Source organism: Canis lupus, chromosome 10 (genome assembly GCF_048164855.1).
Source record: "Canis lupus baileyi chromosome 10, mCanLup2.hap1, whole genome shotgun sequence".
Taxonomy (NCBI): Eukaryota; Metazoa; Chordata; class Mammalia; order Carnivora; family Canidae; genus Canis; species Canis lupus.
This window is the reverse complement of record NC_132847.1, coordinates 37632423-37642090: the sequence shown is the minus strand read 5'-3', so window position 1 is coordinate 37642090 and position 9668 is coordinate 37632423. Positions and strand designations below refer to the sequence as shown.

Sequence of the window (9668 nt, the reverse complement as noted above, 5' to 3'; positions counted from 1 at the left end):
CTCTCACTTTGTAAGGTACTTTATAAAACAGAGGGCATTGTGACCAAAAGAATCTGGGAGATGCTGCATTCCACCAAGTCACCCCCTTGGAAGTTCACACTACATTTTAGCACGTTGTCAAGCTTTAAGAAGACTTGGAATAAAGAAACATATTTAGTTTCCTTCTACCCAATGTTACGCCTATAAACACTTTATGGATCTTCCTAAAAGAAACTTCCCTGACCGGCTGGCTTGATGAGATTAGATCAGGGGCCCCCATAACCATTTTGCATGTTTTCTCAAACCATTCATCACCTCAATGCTTACTTTTTCATTAGGATGAAAGCTCCATTAGTCTGGCTTGTCCCCTACCTGGCACAGAGAAAATTCTTGCCCCACCAATGAGGGGGATGCGTGTGGAATATTTCAGGACACACTTTGGGTAAGGTTGCTGTCATGAAGAACCACTGGAGGTTGGTTCTGGCTCAACTTAGTAAACATTATATCTTAAAAGATGAGCTCTTGATAATATTTCTGATGGGAAAAGTCTCAATCCAGGGAAATCATAGTGCTAGCGAAATCAGTTTCAGGAGAAAGATGGTGAGCAGTGAGGTGGCCTGGGAATAGACCAGGCCTTCAAGAGACATTTCCTTGGAAGAATTGGGCTGATTGCCATATAGTGTAGAGAAGTGAGGTGTGGGCTCTGGAGAAGGACAGACCAAGGTCTGAACTGCACCCATTACTTGGTGTTCCACACTCAGTAGTGTGACCTTGGGCTAACCACTTCCCATCTCTGAGTTTGTTTCTCTCCTACAAAATGGGAATAATAATAATAATAATAATAATAATAATAATAATATCTATTTCATAGAATCATGATGAGAGCTCAAGGAGACTCTGAAGCCAAATGAGGCAAAGCACATGGCACATAGGAAGAATCCAATTAAAACCAGCTGTTATCATTAATTAATGGCAACTACTGTCAACACGAGATTCGAGAACCAGAAGGGTGCTGGTATCTCAGATGTGGGTAATTGGCAGAGAGGATGTTGAGTAAAATAGGGAATTCTGGGAGAGAAAGAGTTTGTTTGTAGGCACGGTGAGTTTGAGGCGAGGCCACTGGGTTCAGATGTCCCATAGGCAGCTGGGAACACAGTACCAAAGCCCCGAGGAGAGGTCAGCAGGAGGCATAGAGATCAGCATGGACATCATGACCGAAAGGGAGAGACTAGATGAATAATTCTTAGAAGGAGAATAGAAAGGGAGGGTACAGAGCAGGGGCTGCCTTGAGCAGTTGCCTTATTCTGGGAACAGCAGAACAAAACAAGGCGACCTTGCTGCCATTGTGACTTGGCGCTGTGGTTCTCAGTTGATTTCGTGGGTTGAGTAGCATCTCATCAGCCCGGGCCAAGGAAAGGCTGCTGTGTGGGTTGAAGCTTAAGAGGTACTCACAGGAGATGTGGGAAGTTCCTGTGGCAACTTCTTGTTGAAAATCCTCACCCCAGTTATTTTCCATTTCTGCCGAGACAGCCCCGTGTCCCTCAGGTTATGATATAAATATTTTACGAAGTACAGAGGGTTGAGATATCTTAACGCTTTGACTGAAAACTCGTTTTTCTGAAAGTTAAAGGATATATTTTCCACTCACAAAAATATGAAGCTCTAGATTGGACAAAGAAATGGAAGTGGCATATTGCAATATTTTATGCCATGCTTCTCAGGGTTTGAAAGTACTTAAAATATTAATACTGTTCCTTTTTTCACAAGGTCTGGAAGACTTTTCATCCAACTTTAAAACTGGACAAGGACTAAGCATAATGCCCCAAATGAAGTACGTGTTCAATAAATGTGTGCCCTCTTCTCTTCTTACATGGCGAAGGTTGTAATATGGTCTGTAGAATCGGGAAAAGTAAGTTGTTTGAATTCGTTCCAGGTATTTCTAGAGTAAACTCTCCCTAGCAGAGGTTAGAGGAGAGGAGAGAGAACAAACTTGAGTAGAAGCAGTGGAATAGAAAAATATTCTGGAAGGTAACTAGAGGATTCTGGGGTAGGGTAAAATTTCAGATGCCCAGGATAGAAAAAATGGCCCACACTTTATCAATGGAGTATAGACATGGATATGACCAAGGGACCCTGTGCAGAAAGAGTTAAGAGTTAAATAAACATCTTTTGGCAAGCCAAGGTTCTGGCAACAACGTCTGAGGGACCACAGATGCTCCCAGTGGATCATCGTCCCACTAGAAAGAACAAAGAAATGTGAAGTGACTGGATAGTGACTGTCACCAGGCCGTGTCAATCCTGCTTCCACTCACTGGTAGCACAGGGAGCTATGGGTCAAGTGTCCTGTTCCATTTCTTCATTATACTATGGCTTAGGAAATTAGGCACCTCGGGGAAAACATGGTTTCTGATACCAAAAGAGCACTAACTCAAAGTCTGTGTCCTGGCCTTGGTCTGCCTTCACTTTTATCAGAAAAGGGTGGGTAACATGTGAGAGGAAAAAAAAAATTGGCCCTGTAAAGGGATCCCGAAAGAATGACATATTTGTCTGTTAAGTATAAATACGAACAGCCATGGAGATATGGTCCTGTGGTGCTAGGTTTTCACTCCAGCAACATTCATCTATTGCCAGGAAACACTAGATTTAGTACCTGAGGGACTGGAGTTTCAAATACCTTATACTTTTTTTTTTTTTTTAATACTCTGCCAAGAATTTAAATTGGTAAAAGCTGGGGACTGACAAAACTTGATCCCCAAGAGCTTTTCTGGCACTGGTTTATCAGAGAATATGGTGCCATTATTTTTATTATAATTATTATTTTTTTTCTTTGGTGGGGTGAGAGCTCATTTATAACCCAGTGACTTCTACTCCCAGATGTATTTTTCTTTAAAAAAAAAAAAATCCCAATGCTTAAATAAACAGAGGTTTGCCTTTTGTGGTAGTGTTAGAAGCTGTCACTGGACGTACATGCAAGGGGAGTTGCAAGCCTTTTCATGTTTTTAGGTTGGATCAGAAAGAGTCGAAAAGAGAAAAGCTAATTTTAGGATCCGCATGGCCACCAGCTTCCCAGCTCTGGTACCCAACTCCGGCACCCGGATGGCGATCACCCGCAGGGCTCGGCCAGAGGATGTGTCACCCCATGACAGGGACACCCAGGGAGGAGCAGCAAAGGGCAGAAGCGAGTCAGGAGGCCCCGGGGGGAGCCCTGGCACCACCACTTTTTTGCAATGTTAACTTGGGACAACTTTGCCCCCTTGGGTTTTTCATCTGTGCCATGATAATTGGATTTTCCACCATGGGCCGGCGGGTGGATTAAATTAGGCAAGATCGATGCCGTGAGAGGGCTCAGCACCGGGGTTTTCTGAAACGATGGTGTTCAGAAGCTGAGAGCCGGGAGGGGACCACGTAGGGAGAGAGCATCCCGGAGCCGCCCGCCGACTCCCTTCCAAGGTTAGGCTCTTGACATCCACGTCGAGCCGAGAAAACAACCGCCACCACGGAGACACATAAAACCAGAAGATCCTGTTTACGGCCCCACATCTTTATGGCCTCTCACTGCTCCCTGCAGCCGCGCTCCCCACTCCCTTCAGTCCCCCCTTCTGATTTTCCCCACAAGCAATTTCCAGGGTCAGCTCACCGCTCTCCCGCCCAGCCCAGCCCGGGGCAGCAGTGGCCGCAGGAGCTTCTCCGGCACCCGGCAGGTCCGATCCTGCCTGGAATGATGCGAGTTTTATTATACAATTAGATCAAGTCTCTTAGGTGTAGTAGCCCTCCTTGTACTTAGAAGAATAGATTAGCCATTAGGACTTTGTATGTTTTTCCCAGTAATTGACACCACATCCCATTTTCCTCACCAAAGGGAGAAAGAACCGCATAAAACAATCATGATTTGGGGGGCAGGAGGCGGAGGCGGGGTTGGGGGCCACTGGTAATGCAACAATGTCTGGTCTTTGCCTCGATTCACTTTTCCTCCCCCAGCTTCGCTTGAACACCTCCAGAAGGCAAGAACCAGAGCAAGGCTGGTTCTTTCCTCCTTGGTGGTGACAGCTCTCCGGTTCCAGAGCCCCTCGGGCCCAGGCTCCCCAAGCACCCCACCAAGGATAAGCCCGGCATCATTCTGCCCCGAGCACCCGGGCATTCTTACAAAGCCCAAGGGGACATGCTCGGTACCTAACCCTTCTTCTCTTCTTTCTCTTCTCTTCTTCTCTTCTCTTCTCTTCTCTTCTCTTCTCTTCTCTTCTCTTCTCTTCTCTTCTCTTCTCCTCTCCTCTCTTTTCTTTCTTTTTCTTTCTTTCTTTCTTTTTCTTTCTTTCTTTCTTTCTTTCTTTCTTTCTTTCTTTCTTTCTTCTTTTTCTTCCTTCTTTCCTTCCTTTCTTTCTTTCTTTTTCTCTTTTTCTTTCTTTTTCTCTTTCTTTCTTTCTTTCTTTCTTTCTTTCTTTCTTTCTTTCTTTTTTTCTGTCTTCTCCCAGGATAGCTCTATCATACACCCTTTCCCTCAGCCTCACCTTTATCATCCTGGTTGTGGGGTGGTCCAAGCAGTGGTGATTTGAGGCCCCTTAAGTATCCCAAACTATGAAGGAGAGAAGGACTCAAAGCCCAGAGGACAAGTGGTACCCGAGATACCCCAGGTCTGTGTTCGTCCCCTCCCTTCAAATACTGAAGAATGTTTAGGTTTGGACTAGAATAGGAAGAAACTCATCTCACCAAGGGACTTAAATAAGGAAAAAACACAATCACCTAAGTTGGCTTTGCCCATATTTGGCGTTGCCCACGTTTGCAGCGGGCCTCCACTTTGCATCTCAGCCAAGAGCAGACACCTCAGGCAAGGCGGGCTGCATCCACACAAGCAAAACAAAACAGATGTTCTCAGATGTCTGGTCAAACATTTGTTTCCCTTGGTCAGATCCTAGCAGCCCAAGCTCAGACTCCAACTGCAAGGCCCGGTGGCACCAGCAGTGTTTCATATGTTCCACTCTCGCTGCAAAACATCTGCAAGCTAAACGACCTTCCCAACTGCAACAATCTTTGTGCCAAGGCTCAGTGGGTCCCGGACGGCTGCCGTAAGTGCCCACAGGCCTGTATGTGATGCGCCTGGGGACAGAGCCGGGCTGGAGCACTCTGCAGGGAGAGGTCATCCCGTTCTTCCTCCCTCCTGTCTTCCTGAGTGGACCGTTAGGCAGAACAGCCAGTAGTCCTGATTCCACGGTCAGAATCAGTGGACATGAAATGTCATGAGTACACTTTTTCACCCTGGGTCGATGTGTCCAAAGGGGCTCTTTGCTGACACGTCCAGGCTGACTCCTTGGAGAGAAGCTAAAATGCCCATTTTCCAATAAGATCAATAAACCTACTCATCCCTGAATACAGAACTTTCCTCAGGTCCCCTCTGAGCAAGCCAGGCCATGCTGGGTCCTTATGATGGTAAGGTGACCCAGGTCACCCAAGAGTTTGCTTTCCTGAGGAAAAAAGTCCTAAAGCTTACTTTCAATCTGGTCCCCAAGGATTCTGGAAAATCACAAGATGGAAAGTGACTTTTTTTGGCCACAACTGGTGGTGACTTGTGAACATGTCTCTTTTGCCCGACTTGGCTTTAGCTAAAACCTACTGTTCTGAATAAAACTCGGACTGCTCTCCACCCCACTAACCCCCTACCCCCAAGTCCTGAAAGGCTTCCTTTTCGGGACGAGGAATCCAAATGAAACTGTAGCCCTTACCTCTCTTGCTGGTTCGCAAAACATACAGACTTTTTTTTTTCCCCCTTTTTACCTTCTCAACATAGGCTTGTCCCTTCATTATTTTAAAAAATTTCTCTCCCTGCTCCCTCACCCCTGCCTTGGCTGTGATTAGCCAAGGCCCGGTGGAGCTGAGTGTTCCCGGGCTGCACCCAGCAAGCACCTGAGGGCAACATGCCCCAGTGCCGCCCTCCCTCCCCGTCCTTTGCCCGGTTGCCAGAAGAAACCCAGCTGGGTCCCTCAGCCGACACAGGCCCCTAATTTAAGTTTAATAGTACAGCATTTTTACTGCTTTTGGCCAGCGTGCTTTGAGAAAGGTTGAAATATGTGAAAAATACACGCTACAAAAAAAAAAATCTGTTTAGAAAACAATTCCAGTCTAAGTGCTCCATGCTCTCAGCTTCTGGCCCCCTTTCCAGGAAAGCAGCTACAGCAACCACACAATTTAGCTCCATTTGGGGGGCGGGGGCTTTCCATTTCCTTCCTATGGGATTTTTTTATTAGTTTTTTTTTTTAAACTGTTTTTCTTTCCCTATGCTGGTTTACTGCCTTGTATCTCTCTACCCCCAAGGAGTTTAAAAACCTCAAGTAAGTATTATTGGATTTTTCTTAGTGTATTTTCTGACTTTTCTGGTGTGAGAGCATGCGGTCAGGACCAGTGCGTTTGTGTGTTGTTGAGGTTGGAGGTTTGTGTGCCCAAGATGATGTCCATAAAGGCCTCGGGAAGTGTCAGCTGAGCCTTCTAAGTGTGAGCTGAGAAACGAATTGCCTGTTGTTTTCACTGTCGTGCAAACCCTACTGGTGAATGGTTCATGCCCATAGTAGGCATAGAATAAGCATCCCCTGTATGGAGAGGGAGCAACAGAGTAGTAGGTGCCATTTACTGAACATTGTTTAGTCTATATATCAATCAGAATTGGGGTCTCTGTTGTTTATTTCATCCAACCTGTCAGCACTAGAACCATGAGCTCTCCTGTGGAGGAGGAATCTTCAAAGGTCATGTCCTCCGATCACACACGGAATAGGTCAGGATTCTAATCCAGTTCTACCAGTCTGATAGAAATAACTTAACCTGGATGAAATGCTGCATATGTCATGATCCCTCCTCCTCAAAGGACAAAAAAATGTATTGATGGGGAACCATGAGCAAATGTTTAGATCTGTTGGAAAAAAGGCTACTCATGATAGAATTATTGACTCAAAACATTTGAACAGTTCAGTTAATTTTTCTGAGCTTCTTCCTCCTCTGGGAAAGGAACATATTGGGTTTGATCAAAGAGGCCTCGCAAGTCACTACTGGTTCCCCCCAAGCATGCATGGTGCCCCAAGGCAGACATCACTAATAGGTAACACGTGGGGCTTCAGAATCCTTCTCAACACAAAATTCAAGGCAGCTACTCACAATATTCCAATTTTCCTTCTCTTCGAGGGAGTCAACTATAGGGTTCCCTGATCTCTAGTCATTCGTTTGCCTCTCTTGTGAGTTTTACCATATTGGCACTCTCCACATCTCTATGTATTTTACTTAATTGATTCACATTGGTTCTCTTTCTTTTTAACTCCAAGGTAGCTTTTTCCTAAGAATACCCATGAGATACGGGGTACAATGTGGTACAATTTTTAATGTTCATTGAAAAGAAACTTGCAATTATGTAATTTTTTGTGAGTTTGCCCAAGACCAACTCAAGGTCACCTTGGCACCTTTTCCACACTTTGTATGACACTGGCATGGCGGAAGTGCACGGACTTTGGGGTCAAAGAGACTCAATCATATACCAGCTCTATGAATTTGGACACATCATTTAAGCTTTCTGAGTCTCCATGTCCTTTTCCATAAATGGAAATAATATGACTTTCTTTGCTGTCCTGTCCAGAGGATTAGAAGTAGCGTAATACAAGAATGTACACAAAGCTCCTAGCACAGTCTGCAGTATAGAGCAGATGTTCAATAAATGACAGCCATTGTGTCTCTCCAGATGCTAATATGCAGTGTCGCCAGAGCCATAACACCCAGTGCTATTTGACTACCTCCTCCCTTCCCTGAAATACAAGCTAGATCACGTCTGCCCAGGTGGTTGGAAGTCCTGGAATATAAAAGCACCGAGAATCCTGCAGGATGATGCTTTTCAATGGCCCATATTTACCCAAAGAAGGGAGATCTTTAAAGAATCCTGTTCCGCAGTTCTCTCAGAGTGGTATGGCAACCTTGCCATGGAAACATGGCTTCGGTGGTAAGACTGCCCCATAATTAGGGAACCATTTATTTAAAGATTTTATTTATTTATTTGCATGTGTGTGTGTGTGAGAAAGAGAGGGTGAGAGAGAGAGAGAGAGAGAGAGAGCAAGGACAAGCAGGGGAAGCAGCAGGCAGAGGAAGAAGCAGGCTTCCTGCCAAGCAAGAAGCCCAGTGGAGGACTCGATCCCAGGATCCCGAGACCATGACCTGAGCCGAAGGCAGACCTTTAGCCCACTGAGCCACCCAGGTGTCCCAGGAAACCATTTTATATTTGTGATAACCGTCATCCCTCGGGCTCAGCACACCTGATTACACAAGCGGTTTTCCTTTCCTGCCTTGTCTCTGTTATTACTTCTAATGCAATCACTTCTAAGTTTTTCTTTTTCTGAGGGAAGAACAGGAAAAAGGCAGCATATCATGAACAAGGCTTCTGATGTTTGGGACCAGAGTTGAAATGGATTAAACCGGGTGCTGTGGGGTTTCACCTTTATTCCTCCAAACCCAGCTAAACACACCTATTTTCTCAGTTGACTTTATGTCAATTCACAGCAGCAAGTGGCATTGAGAAAGCCATATTTAGAGACCCCTGTCATCCCAAATTGCCTATGGAAAGTAGATGACAGTGCGCTATGACAGTGAATCTCCCTCACCTCCACCAGCCCACGTTTTAGTCTGAAAGAAAGATATCTTTGTTTATTTGCTTAGAGAAAGAAGGGAGGGGAAGCAAAAGGAGGGGTGAACTGCGTGTTGTGAAAGATTTCAGGAGCCGCAGCCAGTGATCCTTCTGTGAACTGCAAAGGTTGGGCTGATCCTCAGGAGACACGAGAGGGGAAGGTGTGCTCCCGAGGAAGTGGCGAAATCCGTTTTCAGGTTGCGTGTGCCCTCTCATCTCCTTCCCACTCGCCCACTTTGTTCTTTCTGGGGTCCGGGCCAGCCGTCCCCAGGACAGGGGAGGGAGAAGCCTGAGCTCTCACCGATGGCAGGGGGACGAGATGCAGGTCCCAGGGAGAGCATCTCTGCCAGGCAGAGGGCAGGGAAATTCCTGACAGAAGCAATCCGACTCCAAGAGAAAGGCAAGAACCCAAATCATGTCCGGAATGTAGGGAATTCACAGGGATGGGGAAGAAGATGAGGACGGTGTAGGCACAGGACCCCGGAGGACAGACCAGCAGCAAGTCTGACTCTGAAAAGCAGAAGGAGCCTCCTCCGTACAGACAATGGTAAACACGTGGACGGTTCGCTGCCACTTCATTTCTGACCGTGAACTTATGTGCTCACTTCGTGTGCATGTGTGTGCGTGTGTCTGCGGAGCAATTAAAAAGGAAGACCGAAGACCAAGCAAATCAATGTTTACGGATTCGTAATAAGTTCCTTTCTATATATTTATTTATTTTCTCTTTAGCCACTAAAGAAGCAGCAGCAAACTTGCAGGGAGCAGCTGTTGCCAGAGGGTGAATCATGGCTATATTGATTTGATTATGTAAAAGCTCAGAGGAACCTAAAGCCAGATACAGAAATATCTCATAGCCCTGAGCCCTATGGGACACACACTAGTAAAAAAGCAATCTTTATATTGTTCCTGATAAAAGCATCATTAGTTTCCTCATAGTGAAACCATTTCTCTGCTGATACAGTATATGGTTTTCTTTTTCTCTAGAATCCACTCAGACATAATTAACACTCAGTTACTAGACTGGAGGTTCCCTGGGGTGAGCCGCTCA

At 45.7% G+C, this 9668-nt stretch overlaps 1 long non-coding RNA gene across 1 annotated transcript; it reads left to right on the top strand.

Annotated features, from left to right (window-relative positions):
• Positions 1-82: 82 nt before the first annotated feature.
• On the top strand, positions 83-1848 carry LOC140640921 (uncharacterized). Its single transcript, XR_012037520.1, has 2 exons — positions 83-421; positions 1747-1848. It is a non-coding gene; the product is annotated as an uncharacterized lncRNA (long non-coding RNA).
• The last annotated feature ends 7820 nt before the right edge of the window (positions 1849-9668 follow it).